The 18600-nt window shown below is 37.9% G+C and overlaps 1 non-coding gene across 1 annotated transcript; it reads left to right on the forward strand.

Moving 5' to 3' along the window:
• Positions 1-14578: 14578 nt before the first annotated feature.
• Positions 14579-14686, forward strand: LOC112740081 (small nucleolar RNA R71). Its single transcript, XR_003171015.1, has one exon. It is a non-coding gene; the product is annotated as a small nucleolar RNA R71 (small nucleolar RNA).
• The last annotated feature ends 3914 nt before the right edge of the window (positions 14687-18600 follow it).

The raw sequence follows: 18600 nt of genomic DNA on the forward strand, positions 1-18600 counted from the left end.
CCAAGAAATAACAAACAAAAACCATGAAGCCTCATTAAAGATCCTGGAGAGGCAGATTGGGCAGCTCTCCAAGCAAATTTCTATTGAGAGACCTTCAAGCTCACTGCCCAGTGACACAATCCCAAATTTGCAACAACATCACCACACAATCTCACAGAATTCTCAAAGGATCTCCAATCTAGAAAGTGGAGTAGAGAGAATGATGACACATCTAAAGAGGATGAACAAACACTATGAGGACCTACTCGGGGGAATTGGGAAGCAAATAGAACAATTAGCCAAAAACCCCACAGAAACAAGTAAGAAGGAAGCAAAGCCTCACTTAGATGGACAATGGGACAAGGAGAAGAAAGCTCAGAATCTGAAATAAGCAAGCACAGAGGATGTCAAGCTAGTGACAATAAAAGAGCGCTTGTTGGGAGGCAACCCAACCTGAGGTAGTTTTCCTTTCATAACTATTTTAATAAAAAGGTTAATTAGTTTATCTACATTGCAAGAAGCTAAGTTTGGTGTTGCACACCAAAACAATATAAGGGAGAATGAAGGATTCTAAGTTTGGTGTTTCACCAAAATCCCATCATAAAACACATTCTCATTTTCTGCATAATGCTGGCTTCAAGCATGATGGATGAACTAGTTAACTATTCTGCTGTTTCCTAGTTTTCAGTTTTGTCATTTTTGAAAAAGAAAAAGAGTTTTACACATGGTTAATCTGATGCACAAGAACCATTGTCAAGGTACTAAGTTTGGTGTTCTCACGCCAAAGTAAGTACAAAGGCCCACAAATAAATCCTGCATGCTAACCATTGTTTCTAAGTGCTTGGGGAACAAGCAACTTTCAATATCATTGCAGAATATCATACAAGCCTTTGGAGAGATTGAGCATCATCAACCAAAGAAGCAAAAGATGAACATAAAGGACAGCAATGATGATGATGAGAAAGAGGAAAGCAAGTGAACTCCAACAGGTTGTATTATTAAGTGATTGTTTTACATCAAATATTGCTGTAATTGAAAGTTGGATTGTATCCTGATCTACCCTGCCTGTCTGCATAGCATAGTCTTTCTTTATAATTCAATAAGCAAGGTGTCTGATCATTCACAACATTCTTATCTTCAAAACTTGTTTGCACTCAATTTTCAAGAAATACATCACATCAAAGTTCTTTGAAAAGAAGGATTGAGGAATTAAACAATTTTGAGGCAAGCAAAAGATTGGGAGAAGTGGTGGTTCTAGTTGTATGATTATGTATTGAGGTTGCATGCTTGTGAAAACTTGCATGGGAGCTCATAGGCGGGACATGAAGTTCAAAGAAATATTATGGAGATTCTCAAAAATCTATTGATCCAAGAAGCAGCAAACAAAACAAAAGAAAAGAAAGAAAATACAAAAAAAAAAAAAAACAAAAAGAACATGGCCCAAGGCTCTGAGCATCAATTACTAGGCAGAAAAAGAAAGAAGAAACAAAACTCAAAGAGTTGTTAGCCTAGTAAATGCTTGTGGTTGAAGTGTGTCAAGGAAAGAGGCTTGAGCAAGTAAATCCTTAGGGGTGCTTTAACACCTAATACCTTAAAACCAACTGGTTTAGGAGTATTGATTGAAAGCTTGTCTAAAGAGCCGCCTTGAGACATGATACTTAGAGTCGAGGCCAAAGCACAGAAACTATAAGCTGCTTCAAGGTGATTACATATAAAGAGATCTCCATGATACCATTTGGATGAAAATCCTAAGACCTACGACTCCCAATATGTAAGGACTAGTGAGCACTGAAGGCCTTGCATGAGCATATGATTTAGAGTTTACCCTACTGATACTTGATCACTTCACTCACTGCACTTTACAAGTGTTCCTCAATCCATCTTGACTGAAAGAATCTCTGAGCATAATTCATTTCTTGCTTGGGGACAAGCAAGCTTTAAGTTTGGTGTTGTGATGACAAGTCATCCTAGCCTATTTTAGCTAGTCTTTTTCTTTTGTTTTCATTAGAATTATGCACTTTCTTGAGCTACAAGCAAGCTAATTGAGTAGATTTTCATGTTTCCCTTGATTGAATCAACCATATATGAATTCATGCCATTTCATGAGGTTTTATGCTATATTTGTTGCATATTGTGAAAGAATGAATATCTCATGATTTTGAGCATAGCTTTGATGTGTTTGGTTGATTAATTATAGGTGAAGAAAGCTTGGAGAAGGGTTGAAGCAAGAAGGAATGGCTAGGAGTGAAGAGAGGACAATGGAATAAGTGAAATTGAACCAGGAAGCAAGAAGCTGGACCTAAAGTTAGCATCAAACTTTTGCACAAACTTTTGGTTGAAAAGTTAGCCCCAACGTTAGCCCCCTAACTTGGAGGCTAACGTTGGAACTTGAAAATTCTCCCCTGGGCTCCAAAAGTTTGCGCCAACGTTAGCCCCTAACTTTGAGGCTAACGTTGGCACATGAATTTCTCCCCTGGGCACCAAAAGTTTGCGCCAACGTTAGCCCCTAACTTTAAGGCTAACATTGGCACATGAATTTCTCCCCTGGGCACCAACGTTTGCGCCAACGTTAGACCCCTAACTTGGAGGCTAACGTTGGCACATGAAAATTCAAGGAAGAAGAGCAAAAGTTTGCGCCAACGTTAGCCCCCTAACTTGGTGGCTAACGTTGGCGCCACTAGCACACAAGGCAAGGCCAACGTTAGGGTCAAAGTTAGACCCCTAACGTTGGCACCAACGTTCATACCAGCAAGTTTTGTGGGCTGCTATGAAAAGTTGGAGCCAAAGTTAGACCCCTAACTTTAGCTCCAACTTTTGGTCCAACTTTTGCAAAACTCAAACCCGGTTCAATTGGTTCACTTTGGTTCTTCTTCAAACTTCAAGAGCAATCAACCAAGGCCTCTTTCAACCCAATTCCACCAAGAGCAAAGGCCCAACTCAAGGCTTGAAGATCATTGGAAGAAAGTGTATAAATAGGATAGAATTCAAGTTTTCGGAGAGCTTTTTCTTTTGGAATTTTCATAAGATTTTTCAGAGAGTTTTTGTTATTGAGTGACTTTAATTTCTTTGTCTTGGGGAAGGAGAATTCACTTCTCTTTCTCTCAGTTTTATTGCTTTCAATTTCAATTACAATTGTCTTGGATTTTGGGTTGGAGAATTGAAGAAATTCTGTTTCAATCTCAACCTTGGATCCCTCTGCTTTACTCACTGCATAATTGAATTTAATTTTCTGTTAATTACTCTTCATCTCTTTTCTTTGCAATTTACATTTTCTTTGCAATTGTTCTGGTTGGATCTAGGAAGGCATTGAGATCTAGACTTGGTTTTCTAGTCTCTGGGTCCTGAGATCTGAATTTCCCATTTCATTTCTCTGTTTACTGCTTCTATGTTCATTTACTTTTCTGCTTCATATCCGGTTCAAGCCCAAACACCTTTTACTCTTCTGTTTGATGCAAATTTACTTTTCCTTGTTTAATTTCTGCAAATCCACGTCCCAATCCCCTTTACATTGCAAGCAATTTACATTCCTTGCACTTTAAGATTCCGCAATTTATATTTCTTGCACTTTAAGTTCTGCCATTTAATTTCTTGTTCTTTAAGTTTCAGCAATTTATTTCTTGTTCTCTTTGCTTCAATGCAATTTAATTCTGCAAGTCACAAAACCATCAACCAAATCTTGATTCGCTTGACTAAATCGACCACTAAACTAAAATTGCTCAATCCTTCAATCCCTGTGGGATCGACCTCACTCCCGTGAGTTTTTATTACTTGATACGACCCGGTACACTTGCCGGTTAGATTTGTGTGTTTTGGGAGAGATTTATTTTTCCTCCAAAATATCTCATCAAGTTTTTGGCGTCGTTGCCGGGGATTGATTAGATTGACAATGATTAGTGAGGTGGTGATCTAGATCAAGCACTTTTTCTTTAATTTTGACTAACCCACTAACTGTTTGAAGTTTTGTCTCAACCGGCTACACTCAATTTTCAAGAGAATCACTATGTTTTCTATTGATTGAATCATATGTCACAGGAAAGAAGAACATCCCAACATGAAGCCGCAACTCATTACACTAATAGAGAACAATTGTTCTTATGGTGGAAATCCCTTGGAAGATTCTGAACAGCATCTATCTATTTTTCTGAGGATCTGTGATGTTGTCAATCATGATGTCTACAAGCTCTTGCTATTCCCTTTCTCACTAAAGGATGAGGCAGCACAATGGCTTGAAACTCTTCCCCAAGGAAGTATCACTAGTTGGGATGGTCTGGTTGCCAAATTTCTAGCCAAATTCTCTACATCCCGACAAAACATCAAGATGAAAGAGGGAACACATCCATTCATGCAAGGAGAGGAAGAACCATTGCTCAAAGCATGGGAAAAATACAAGAAAGCAAATGACAAAGTGGCTTTCCAAGCATTTTATGAAGGATTAACCCCAGAAATGAGAAGAGCAGTAGATCACTCCTCAAATGATTTACTCAGAGCAACAGCAACTAGTCAAGGAACTGCAAGGTTCAACGACAAGAGAACCAACAACCAACACTCATTTGAGACACCACAGAATGCAACTTTGGAGGAAGATACAATGAATTTTGAAGGAGTGAAGGCAGTCATGAATCAAAGCAAACAGCTACATCAGCAAACTCAGCAACAATTGGAGTCAATGGCCAGACAAATTGATTTTCTCCACTCCACCACAGTGAATGAACAATTTCCACCATGGAAGCCACACTCTTATTTCAGAATGAGAGAACCTCAACATCAGGAACCAAGGAACTTCAACTCCAACAACCAACTCACTAACCAAAATGCCTGCCACCCACCACCCACATCTCACAACCCACCACAAGCACCACCTGAACCTCAAAGACTCACCAACTTGGAGACCTTGATAGAAAAAATGATGAAACACCAAGAAATAACAAACAAAAACCATGAAGCCTCATTAAAGATCCTGGAGAGGCAGATTGGGCAGCTCTCCAAGCAAATTTCTATTGAGAGACCTTCAAGCTCACTGCCCAGTGACACAATCCCAAATTTGCAACAACATCACCACACAATCTCACAGAATTCTCAAAGGATCTCCAATCTAGAAAGTGGAGTAGAGAGAATGATGACACATCTAAAGAGGATGAACAAACACTATGAGGACCTACTCGGGGGAATTGGGAAGCAAATAGAACAATTAGCCAAAAACCCCACAGAAACAAGTAAGAAGGAAGCAAAGCCTCACTTAGATGGACAATGGGACAAGGAGAAGAAAGCTCAGAATCTGAAATAAGCAAGCACAGAGGATGTCAAGCTAGTGACAATAAAAGAGCGCTTGTTGGGAGGCAACCCAACCTGAGGTAGTTTTCCTTTCATAACTATTTTAATAAAAAGGTTAATTAGTTTATCTACATTGCAAGAAGCTAAGTTTGGTGTTGCACACCAAAACAATATAAGGGAGAATGAAGGATTCTAAGTTTGGTGTTTCACCAAAATCCCATCATAAAACACATTCTCATTTTCTGCATAATGCTGGCTTCAAGCATGATGGATGAACTAGTTAACTATTCTGCTGTTTCCTAGTTTTCAGTTTTGTCATTTTTGAAAAAGAAAAAGAGTTTTACACATGGTTAATCTGATGCACAAGAACCATTGTCAAGGTACTAAGTTTGGTGTTCTCACGCCAAAGTAAGTACAAAGGCCCACAAATAAATCCTGCATGCTAACCATTGTTTCTAAGTGCTTGGGGAACAAGCAACTTTCAATATCATTGCAGAATATCATACAAGCCTTTGGAGAGATTGAGCATCATCAACCAAAGAAGCAAAAGATGAACATAAAGGACAGCAATGATGATGATGAGAAAGAGGAAAGCAAGTGAACTCCAACAGGTTGTATTATTAAGTGATTGTTTTACATCAAATATTGCTGTAATTGAAAGTTGGATTGTATCCTGATCTACCCTGCCTGTCTGCATAGCATAGTCTTTCTTTATAATTCAATAAGCAAGGTGTCTGATCATTCACAACATTCTTATCTTCAAAACTTGTTTGCACTCAATTTTCAAGAAATACATCACATCAAAGTTCTTTGAAAAGAAGGATTGAGGAATTAAACAATTTTGAGGCAAGCAAAAGATTGGGAGAAGTGGTGGTTCTAGTTGTATGATTATGTATTGAGGTTGCATGCTTGTGAAAACTTGCATGGGAGCTCATAGGCGGGACATGAAGTTCAAAGAAATATTATGGAGATTCTCAAAAATCTATTGATCCAAGAAGCAGCAAACAAAACAAAAGAAAAGAAAGAAAATACAAAAAAAAAAAAAACAAAAAGAACATGGCCCAAGGCTCTGAGCATCAATTACTAGGCAGAAAAAGAAAGAAGAAACAAAACTCAAAGAGTTGTTAGCCTAGTAAATGCTTGTGGTTGAAGTGTGTCAAGGAAAGAGGCTTGAGCAAGTAAATCCTTAGGGGTGCTTTAACACCTAATACCTTAAAACCAACTGGTTTAGGAGTATTGATTGAAAGCTTGTCTAAAGAGCCGCCTTGAGACATGATACTTAGAGTCGAGGCCAAAGCACAGAAACTATAAGCTGCTTCAAGGTGATTACATATAAAGAGATCTCCATGATACCATTTGGATGAAAATCCTAAGACCTACGACTCCCAATATGTAAGGACTAGTGAGCACTGAAGGCCTTGCATGAGCATATGATTTAGAGTTTACCCTACTGATACTTGATCACTTCACTCACTGCACTTTACAAGTGTTCCTCAATCCATCTTGACTGAAAGAATCTCTGAGCATAATTCATTTCTTGCTTGGGGACAAGCAAGCTTTAAGTTTGGTGTTGTGATGACAAGTCATCCTAGCCTATTTTAGCTAGTCTTTTTCTTTTGTTTTCATTAGAATTATGCACTTTCTTGAGCTACAAGCAAGCTAATTGAGTAGATTTTCATGTTTCCCTTGATTGAATCAACCATATATGAATTCATGCCATTTCATGAGGTTTTATGCTATATTTGTTGCATATTGTGAAAGAATGAATATCTCATGATTTTGAGCATAGCTTTGATGTGTTTGGTTGATTAATTATAGGTGAAGAAAGCTTGGAGAAGGGTTGAAGCAAGAAGGAATGGCTAGGAGTGAAGAGAGGACAATGGAATAAGTGAAATTGAACCAGGAAGCAAGAAGCTGGACCTAAAGTTAGCATCAAACTTTTGCACAAACTTTTGGTTGAAAAGTTAGCCCCAACGTTAGCCCCCTAACTTGGAGGCTAACGTTGGAACTTGAAAATTCTCCCCTGGGCTCCAAAAGTTTGCGCCAACGTTAGCCCCCTAACTTTGAGGCTAACGTTGGCACATGAATTTCTCCCCTGGGCACCAAAAGTTTGCGCCAACGTTAGCCCCCTAACTTTAAGGCTAACGTTGGCACATGAATTTCTCCCCTGGGCACCAACATTTGCGCCAACGTTAGACCCCTAACTTGGAGGCTAACGTTGGCACATGAAAATTCAAGGAAGAAGAGCAAAAGTTTGCGCCAACGTTAGCCCCCTAACTTGGTGGCTAACGTTGGCGCCACTAGCACACAAGGCAAGGCCAACGTTAGGGTCAAAGTTAGACCCCTAACGTTGGCACCAACGTTCATACCAGCAAGTTTTGTGGGCTGCTATGAAAAGTTGGAGCCAAAGTTAGACCCCTAACTTTAGCTCCAACTTTTGGTCCAACTTTTGCAAAACTCAAACCCGGTTCAATTGGTTCACTTTGGTTCTTCTTCAAACTTCAAGAGCAATCAACCAAGGCCTCTTTCAACCCAATTCCACCAAGAGCAAAGGCCCAACTCAAGGCTTGAAGATCATTGGAAGAAAGTGTATAAATAGGATAGAATTCAAGTTTTCGGAGAGCTTTTTCTTTTGGAATTTTCATAAGAGTTTTTGTTATTGAGTGACTTTAATTTCTTTGTCTTGGGGAAGGAGAATTCACTTCTCTTTCTCTCAGTTTTATTGCTTTCAATTTCAATTACAATTGTCTTGGATTTTGGGTTGGAGAATTGAAGAAATTCTGTTTCAATCTCAACCTTGGATCCCTCTGCTTTACTCACTGCATAATTGAATTTAATTTTCTGTTAATTACTCTTCATCTCTTTTCTTTGCAATTTACATTTTCTTTGCAATTGTTCTGGTTGGATCTAGGAAGGCATTGAGATCTAGACTTGGTTTTCTAGTCTCTGGGTCCTGAGATCTGAATTTCCCATTTCATTTCTCTGTTTACTGCTTCTATGTTCATTTACTTTTCTGCTTCATATCCGGTTCAAGCCCAAACACCTTTTACTCTTCTGTTTGATGCAAATTTACTTTTCCTTGTTTAATTTCTGCAAATCCACGTCCCAATCCCCTTTACATTGCAAGCAATTTACATTCCTTGCACTTTAAGATTCCGCAATTTATATTTCTTGCACTTTAAGTTCTGCCATTTAATTTCTTGTTCTTTAAGTTTCAGCAATTTATTTCTTGTTCTCTTTGCTTCAATGCAATTTAATTCTGCAAGTCACAAAACCATCAACCAAATCTTGATTCGCTTGACTAAATCGACCACTAAACTAAAATTGCTCAATCCTTCAATCCCTGTGGGATCGACCTCACTCCCGTGAGTTTTTATTACTTGATACGACCCGGTACACTTGCCGGTTAGATTTGTGTGTTTTGGGAGAGATTTATTTTTCCTCCAAAATATCTCATCAAGTTTTTGGCGTCGTTGCCGGGGATTGATTAGATTGACAATGATTAGTGAGGTGGTGATCTAGATCAAGCACTTTTTCTTTATTTTTGACTAACCCACTAACTGTTTGAAGTTTTGTCTCAACCGGCTACACTCAATTTTCAAGAGAATCACTATGTTTTCTATTGATTGAATCATATGTCACAGGAAAGAAGAACATCCCAACATGAAGCCGCAACTCATTACACTAATAGAGAACAATTGTTCTTATGGTGGAAATCCCTTGGAAGATTCTGAACAGCATCTATCTATTTTTCTGAGGATCTGTGATGTTGTCAATCATGATGTCTACAAGCTCTTGCTATTCCCTTTCTCACTAAAGGATGAGGCAGCACAATGGCTTGAAACTCTTCCCCAAGGAAGTATCACTAGTTGGGATGGTCTGGTTGCCAAATTTCTAGCCAAATTCTCTACATCCCGACAAAACATCAAGATGAAAGAGGGAACACATCCATTCATGCAAGGAGAGGAAGAACCATTGCTCAAAGCATGGGAAAAATACAAGAAAGCAAATGACAAAGTGGCTTTCCAAGCATTTTATGAAGGATTAACCCCAGAAATGAGAAGAGCAGTAGATCACTCCTCAAATGATTTACTCAGAGCAACAGCAACTAGTCAAGGAACTGCAAGGTTCAACGACAAGAGAACCAACAACCAACACTCATTTGAGACACCACAGAATGCAACTTTGGAGGAAGATACAATGAATTTTGAAGGAGTGAAGGCAGTCATGAATCAAAGCAAACAGCTACATCAGCAAACTCAGCAACAATTGGAGTCAATGGCCAGACAAATTGATTTTCTCCACTCCACCACAGTGAATGAACAATTTCCACCATGGAAGCCACACTCTTATTTCAGAATGAGAGAACCTCAACATCAGGAACCAAGGAACTTCAACTCCAACAACCAACTCACTAACCAAAATGCCTGCCACCTACCACCCACATCTCACAACCCACCACAAGCACCACCTGAACCTCAAAGACTCACCAACTTGGAGACCTTGATAGAAAAAATGATGAAACACCAAGAAATAACAAACAAAAACCATGAAGCCTCATTAAAGATCCTGGAGAGGCAGATTGGGCAGCTCTCCAAGCAAATTTCTATTGAGAGACCTTCAAGCTCACTGCCCAGTGACACAATCCCAAATTTGCAACAACATCACCACACAATCTCACAGAATTCTCAAAGGATCTCCAATCTAGAAAGTGGAGTAGAGAGAATGATGACACATCTAAAGAGGATGAACAAACACTATGAGGACCTACTCGGGGGAATTGGGAAGCAAATAGAACAATTAGCCAAAAACCCCACAGAAACAAGTAAGAAGGAAGCAAAGCCTCACTTAGATGGACAATGGGACAAGGAGAAGAAAGCTCAGAATCTGAAATAAGCAAGCACAGAGGATGTCAAGCTAGTGACAATAAAAGAGCGCTTGTTGGGAGGCAACCCAACCTGAGGTAGTTTTCCTTTCATAACTATTTTAATAAAAAGGTTAATTAGTTTATCTACATTGCAAGAAGCTAAGTTTGGTGTTGCACACCAAAACAATATAAGGGAGAATGAAGGATTCTAAGTTTGGTGTTTCACCAAAATCCCATCATAAAACACATTCTCATTTTCTGCATAATGCTGGCTTCAAGCATGATGGATGAACTAGTTAACTATTCTGCTGTTTCCTAGTTTTCAGTTTTGTCATTTTTGAAAAAGAAAAAGAGTTTTACACATGGTTAATCTGATGCACAAGAACCATTGTCAAGGTACTAAGTTTGGTGTTCTCACGCCAAAGTAAGTACAAAGGCCCACAAATAAATCCTGCATGCTAACCATTGTTTCTAAGTGCTTGGGGAACAAGCAACTTTCAATATCATTGCAGAATATCATACAAGCCTTTGGAGAGATTGAGCATCATCAACCAAAGAAGCAAAAGATGAACATAAAGGACAGCAATGATGATGATGAGAAAGAGGAAAGCAAGTGAACTCCAACAGGTTGTATTATTAAGTGATTGTTTTACATCAAATATTGCTGTAATTGAAAGTTGGATTGTATCCTGATCTACCCTGCCTGTCTGCATAGCATAGTCTTTCTTTATAATTCAATAAGCAAGGTGTCTGATCATTCACAACATTCTTATCTTCAAAACTTGTTTGCACTCAATTTTCAAGAAATACATCACATCAAAGTTCTTTGAAAAGAAGGATTGAGGAATTAAACAATTTTGAGGCAAGCAAAAGATTGGGAGAAGTGGTGGTTCTAGTTGTATGATTATGTATTGAGGTTGCATGCTTGTGAAAACTTGCATGGGAGCTCATAGGCGGGACATGAAGTTCAAAGAAATATTATGGAGATTCTCAAAAATCTATTGATCCAAGAAGCAGCAAACAAAACAAAAGAAAAGAAAGAAAATACAAAAAAAAAAAAAAACAAAAAGAACATGGCCCAAGGCTCTGAGCATCAATTACTAGGCAGAAAAAGAAAGAAGAAACAAAACTCAAAGAGTTGTTAGCCTAGTAAATGCTTGTGGTTGAAGTGTGTCAAGGAAAGAGGCTTGAGCAAGTAAATCCTTAGGGGTGCTTTAACACCTAATACCTTAAAACCAACTGGTTTAGGAGTATTGATTGAAAGCTTGTCTAAAGAGCCGCCTTGAGACATGATACTTAGAGTCGAGGCCAAAGCACAGAAACTATAAGCTGCTTCAAGGTGATTACATATAAAGAGATCTCCATGATACCATTTGGATGAAAATCCTAAGACCTACGACTCCCAATATGTAAGGACTAGTGAGCACTGAAGGCCTTGCATGAGCATATGATTTAGAGTTTACCCTACTGATACTTGATCACTTCACTCACTGCACTTTACAAGTGTTCCTCAATCCATCTTGACTGAAAGAATCTCTGAGCATAATTCATTTCTTGCTTGGGGACAAGCAAGCTTTAAGTTTGGTGTTGTGATGACAAGTCATCCTAGCCTATTTTAGCTAGTCTTTTTCTTTTGTTTTCATTAGAATTATGCACTTTCTTGAGCTACAAGCAAGCTAATTGAGTAGATTTTCATGTTTCCCTTGATTGAATCAACCATATATGAATTCATGCCATTTCATGAGGTTTTATGCTATATTTGTTGCATATTGTGAAAGAATGAATATCTCATGATTTTGAGCATAGCTTTGATGTGTTTGGTTGATTAATTATAGGTGAAGAAAGCTTGGAGAAGGGTTGAAGCAAGAAGGAATGGCTAGGAGTGAAGAGAGGACAATGGAATAAGTGAAATTGAACCAGGAAGCAAGAAGCTGGACCTAAAGTTAGCATCAAACTTTTGCACAAACTTTTGGTTGAAAAGTTAGCCCCAACGTTAGCCCCCTAACTTGGAGGCTAACGTTGGAACTTGAAAATTCTCCCCTGGGCTCCAAAAGTTTGCGCCAACGTTAGCCCCCTAACTTTGAGGCTAACGTTGGCACATGAATTTCTCCCCTGGGCACCAAAAGTTTGCGCCAACGTTAGCCCCCTAACTTTAAGGCTAACGTTGGCACATGAATTTCTCCCCTGGGCACCAACATTTGCGCCAACGTTAGACCCCTAACTTGGAGGCTAACGTTGGCACATGAAAATTCAAGGAAGAAGAGCAAAAGTTTGCGCCAACGTTAGCCCCCTAACTTGGTGGCTAACGTTGGCGCCACTAGCACACAAGGCAAGGCCAACGTTAGGGTCAAAGTTAGACCCCTAACGTTGGCACCAACGTTCATACCAGCAAGTTTTGTGGGCTGCTATGAAAAGTTGGAGCCAAAGTTAGACCCCTAACTTTAGCTCCAACTTTTGGTCCAACTTTTGCAAAACTCAAACCCGGTTCAATTGGTTCACTTTGGTTCTTCTTCAAACTTCAAGAACAATCAACCAAGGCCTCTTTCAACCCAATTCCACCAAGAGCAAAGGCCCAACTCAAGGCTTGAAGATCATTGGAAGAAAGTGTATAAATAGGATAGAATTCAAGTTTTCGGAGAGCTTTTTCTTTTGGAATTTTCATAAGAGTTTTTGTTATTGAGTGACTTTAATTTCTTTGTCTTGGGGAAGGAGAATTCACTTCTCTTTCTCTCAGTTTTATTGCTTTCAATTTCAATTACAATTGTCTTGGATTTTGGGTTGGAGAATTGAAGAAATTCTGTTTCAATCTCAACCTTGGATCCCTCTGCTTTACTCACTGCATAATTGAATTTAATTTTCTGTTAATTACTCTTCATCTCTTTTCTTTGCAATTTACATTTTCTTTGCAATTGTTCTGGTTGGATCTAGGAAGGCATTGAGATCTAGACTTGGTTTTCTAGTCTCTGGGTCCTGAGATCTGAATTTCCCATTTCATTTCTCTGTTTACTGCTTCTATGTTCATTTACTTTTCTGCTTCATATCCGGTTCAAGCCCAAACACCTTTTACTCTTCTGTTTGATGCAAATTTACTTTTCCTTGTTTAATTTCTGCAAATCCACGTCCCAATCCCCTTTACATTGCAAGCAATTTACATTCCTTGCACTTTAAGATTCCGCAATTTATATTTCTTGCACTTTAAGTTCTGCCATTTAATTTCTTGTTCTTTAAGTTTCAGCAATTTATTTCTTGTTCTCTTTGCTTCAATGCAATTTAATTCTGCAAGTCACAAAACCATCAACCAAATCTTGATTCGCTTGACTAAATCGACCACTAAACTAAAATTGCTCAATCCTTCAATCCCTGTGGGATCGACCTCACTCCCGTGAGTTTTTATTACTTGATACGACCCGGTACACTTGCCGGTTAGATTTGTGTGTTTTGGGAGAGATTTATTTTTCATGATGGCTCCCAAATACTGGGCAGCTTGCCCTTGAACAATGTCTTCATCTTCTTCAGAAGATGAATAGTCATCAGAGCTCATGAATGGTAAAAGGAGGTTCAATGGAATCTCTATGGTCTCTAGATGAGCCTCAGATTCCTTTGGTTCCTCAAAGGGAAACTCCTTATTGGTCAGTGAACGTCCCAAGAGGTCTTCCTCACTAGGATTCATGTCCTTCTTCTCCTTTCCGGGTTCGGCCACACCAAGTAAGGTTATGGCCTTGCACTCTCTTTTTGGATTCTCTTCTGTATTGCTTGGGAGAGTACTAGGAGGAGTTTCAGTGACTCTTTTACTCAGCTGGCTCACTTGTGCCTCCAAATTTCTGATGGAGGACCTTGTTTCATTCATGAAACTTATAGTGGCCTTAGATAGATCAGAGACTATATTTGCTAAGCTAGATAGATTCTGCTCAGAATTCTCTGTCTGTTGCTGAGTGGATAATGAAAAAGGCTTGCTATTGCTAAACCTGTTTCTTCCACCATTATTAAAGCCTTGTTGAGGCTTTTGTTGATCTTTCCATGAGAAATTTGGATGATTTCTCCATGAGGGATTGTAGGTGATTCCATAGGATTCTCCCATGTAATTCACCTCTACTATTGCAGGGTTCTCAGGATCATAAGCTTCTTCTTCAGAAGATGCTTCTTTAGTACTGTTGGATGCAGCTTGCAATCCATTCAGACTCTGAAAAATCATATTGACTTGCTGAGTCATATTTTATTCTGAGCCAATATGGCATTCAGAGTATCAATTTCAAGAACTCCCTTCCTCTGAGGCGTCCCATTACTCACAGGATTCCTTTCAGAAGTGTACATGAACTGGTTATTTGCAACCATGTCAATGAGTTCCTGAGCTTCTGCAGGCGTTTTCTTTAGGTGAATGGATCCACCTGCAGAATGGTCCAATGACATCTTTGATAATTCAGACAGACCATCATAGAATATATCCAGGATGGTCCATTCTGAAAGCATGTTAGAAGGACACTTTTTGGTCAGTTGCTTGTATCTCTCCCAAGCTTCATAGAGGGATTCACCTTCTTTCTGTTTGAAGGTTTGAACATCCACTCTAAGCTTGCTAAGCTTTTGAGGAAGAAAGAACTTGGCTAGGAAAGCCATGACCAGCTTATCCCAAGAGTTCAGGCTATCTTTAGGTTGAGAGTCCAACTATATTCTAGCTCTGTCTCTTACAGCAAATGGGAAAAGTATAAGCCTGTAGACCTCGGGATCAACCCCATTGGTCTTAATAGTATCACAGATATGCAAGAATTTAGTTAAGAACTGAAAAGGATCTTCAGATGGAAGTCCATAAAACTTGTAATTCTGTTGCATCAGAGAAACTAATTGAGGCTTTAGCTCAAAATTGTTTGCTCCAATGGCAGGGATTGGGATGCTTCTTCCATGTAAGTTGGAATTTGGTGCAGTGAAGTCACCAAGCATCTTTCTTGCATTGTTGTTGGGTTCGGCCATGTCTCCTTCTTTTTTGAAAATTTCTGTCAGATTTTCTCCAGAGAGTTGTGCTTTAGCTTCCCTTAGCTTCCTCTTCAGAGTCCTTTCAGGTTCAGGATCAGCTTCAACAAGAATGTTCTTATCATTGTTCCTGCTCATATGAAAAAGAAGAGAACAGAAAAGAAAATATGGAATCCTCTATGTCACAGTATAGAGATTCCTTATATGAGTGTAAGAAGAGAAGAATGGAAGAAGGAAAAGATAAGAATTCGAACACAGGGGAGAAGAGTGGGTTCGAATTTTTGAGAGAAGTGTTAGTAGATAAATAAATAGAAGGAGATGAGAGAGAGAAGAATTCAAAAATTAAATAAAATAAAATATAAATATTTTTGTTTTTATTTTAAATATTAGTCATAATTCGAAAATTTAAAAAAGAAAAATAAAATTTAATCAAATTAAAATTTAAAACAAATAGTTAATTAAAAAGGAATTTTGAAAAAGAGGGGAGGGGTTTTTCAAAAATAAGAGAGAGAAAAGTAGTTAGGTGGTTTTGAAAAAGATATGATTGAAATAGTAAACTTTTAAAATCAAACAAAAAGTTAAGTGGTTAATTGAAAAAGATTTGAAAATCAAATTTGAAAAGATAAGAAGTTAGAAAAGATTTTGAAATTAAGTTTTGAAAAAGATATGATTGAAAATTTAATTTGAAAAAGATTTGAATTGGAAATTAAAAAGATTTGATTTTGAAAATTGAAGTTGATTACTTGACTAACAAGAAACAAAAAGATATGATTTTGAAATTTAAAGATTAAACCTTTCTTATTAGGCAAGTAACAAACTAAAAATTTTTTAATCAATCACATTAATTGTTAGCATTAATTTCGAAAATATGAAATAGAAATAAGAAAAAGATTTTGAAAATAAATTTTGAAAATTTCGAAATTATGAAAGAAAAAATGAAAAATATTTGATTTTTGAGAAAGATTTGAAAAAGATAGAATTTTTAAATTGAAAATTTGATTTGACTCATAAGAAACAACTAAATTTTAAAAAGTTTTGAGAGAGTCAACTCAAATTTTCGAAAATTTATGAATGAAATAAGGAAAGTAATTTTTTTTATTTTTGAATTTTTAATGAAGAACGAGAAAAACAACAAAAAGACTCAAAACATGAAAATTGTGAATCAAAACACAAAATGCATGCAAGAACACTTTGAATGTCAAGATGAACACCAAGAACTTATTTTTAAAAATTTTTAAGAAAAGAAATACGTGCAAGACACCAAACTTAGAAATTTTCAATTTTAGACACTAACAAATTGAAAATGCATATGAAAAACAAGAAAAGACACAAAACAAAAAATGCAAAGATCAAACAAAGGAGATCATCAAGAACAACTTGAAGATCATGAAGAACATATGATGAATTTTCGAAAATTAAAGAAAATTATAAAAACATGCAATTGACACCAAACTTAAGAATTGACACTATACTCAAACAAGTAACACAAAGTTATTTTTGGTTTTTATGATTTTATTAAAATTTTTTTTTGGTATTTTTCGAAAATTATTTGGAAAAAGAAAAATAAGGATTTCAAAATTTTTAATGAGAATTCCAGGAATCATGCAATGTTAGTCTAAAGCTCCGGTCCAGGAATTACACATGGCTTACTAGCCAGCCAAGCTTTCAATGAAAGCTCCGGTCCAAAACACTAGACATGGCCAATGGCCAGCCAAGCTTCAGCATACATAGTTCAAGCATGTGAAGAGGAAGCCTCAGTCCAAAAGAATTTAGACCCTTTACAGCCAGCCAGGCTTCAACATGTTATCTTGAAACTCTAGAATTCATTCTTAAAAATTCTGAAGCCATAGAATAATTTATTTATTTTATAAAAATATTTTTTTTCGAAAATAAAAACAAAAACAAAAAGCTTAAAATTAAAATAAAATTACCTAATCTGAGCAACAAGATGAACCGTTAGTTGTCCAAACTCGAACAATCCCCGGCAACGGCGCCAAAAACTTGGAGCACAAAATCGTGATCATTCATTCCTTGGTAACGGCGCTGAAAACTTAATACGCACATTCATAATCTTAGTTCTTCTTCACAACTTCGCACAACTAACCAGCAAGTGCACTGGGTCGTCCAAGTAATAAACCTTACGTGAGTAAGGGTCGATCCCACAGAGATTGTCGGCTTGAAGCAAGCTATGGTCACCTTGTAAATCTCAGTCAGATAGATTCAATTGGTTATGGAGATTTGATAATTAAAATATAATTAAAATATAAAATAGGACAGAAATACTTATGTAATTCATTGGTGAGAATTTCAGATAAGCGTATGGAGATGCTTTTATTCCTTCTGAACCTCTGCTTTCCTATTGCTTTCATCCAATCACTCATACTCCTTTCCATGGCAAGCTGTATGTTGGGTATCACCGTTGTCAATGGCTACATCCCGTCCTCTCAGTGAAAATGGTCCAAATGCGCTGTTACCGCACAGCTAATCATCTGTCGGTTCTCAATCATGCTGGAATAGGATTCAGTAATCCTTTTTCGTCTGTCACTACGCCCAGCACTCACGAGTTTGAAGCTCGTCACAGACATCCCTTCCCAGATCCTACTCGGAATACCACAGACAAGGTTTAGACTTTCTGGATCTCAAGAATGGCCGCCAATAATTCTAGCCTATACCACGAAGACTCTGATCGTAAATCAGGAGGCTAAGAGATATGCATTCAAGCTTGCTTTCATGTAGAACGGAAGTGTTTGTCAGGCACGCGTTCATAAGTGAGAATGGTGATGAGCGTCACATAATCATCACATTCATCATGTTCTTGTGTGTGAATGAATATCTTAGAGAAGAAATAGGCTTGAGTTGAATAGAAAAACAATAGTACTTTGCATTAATTCATGAGGAACAGCAGAGCTCCACACCTTAATCTATGGTGTGTAGAAACTCTACCGTTGAAAATATATAAGTGATGAAGGTCCAGGCATGGCCGAATGGCCAGCCCCCTAAACGTGTACAATATGATTTAAAGCTTAACAAAAGATGTAAAATAAATCACTAAAAGTAGTTTTTATACTAAAATAGTAACTAGGGTTTACAGAAATGAGTAAATGATGCAGAAATCTACTTCCGGGCCCACTTGATGTGTGCTTGGGCTGAGCATTGAAGCTTTCACGTGTAGAGGTCTTCCTTGGAGTTAAACGCCAGTTTGTGACCTGTTTCTGGCGTTTAACTCTACTTTGCAACCTGTTTCTAGCATTTAACTCCAGAATAAGGCACAAAGCTAGCGTTGAACGCCAGTTTGTGTCATCTAAACTCAGGCAAAGTATGGACTATTATATATGGCTGGAAAGCCCTGGATGTCTACTTTTTAACGCAATTGAGAGAGTGCCATTTGGACTTCTGTAGCTCCAGATAATCCACTTTGAGTGCAGGGAGGTCAGAATCCAACAGCATCTACAGTCCTTCTTCAGCCTCTGAATCTGATTTTTGCTCAAGTCCCTCAATTTCAGCCAGAAATTACCTGAAAT

Source organism: Arachis hypogaea, chromosome 13 (genome assembly GCF_003086295.3).
Source record: "Arachis hypogaea cultivar Tifrunner chromosome 13, arahy.Tifrunner.gnm2.J5K5, whole genome shotgun sequence".
Classification (NCBI taxonomy): domain Eukaryota; kingdom Viridiplantae; phylum Streptophyta; class Magnoliopsida; order Fabales; family Fabaceae; genus Arachis; species Arachis hypogaea.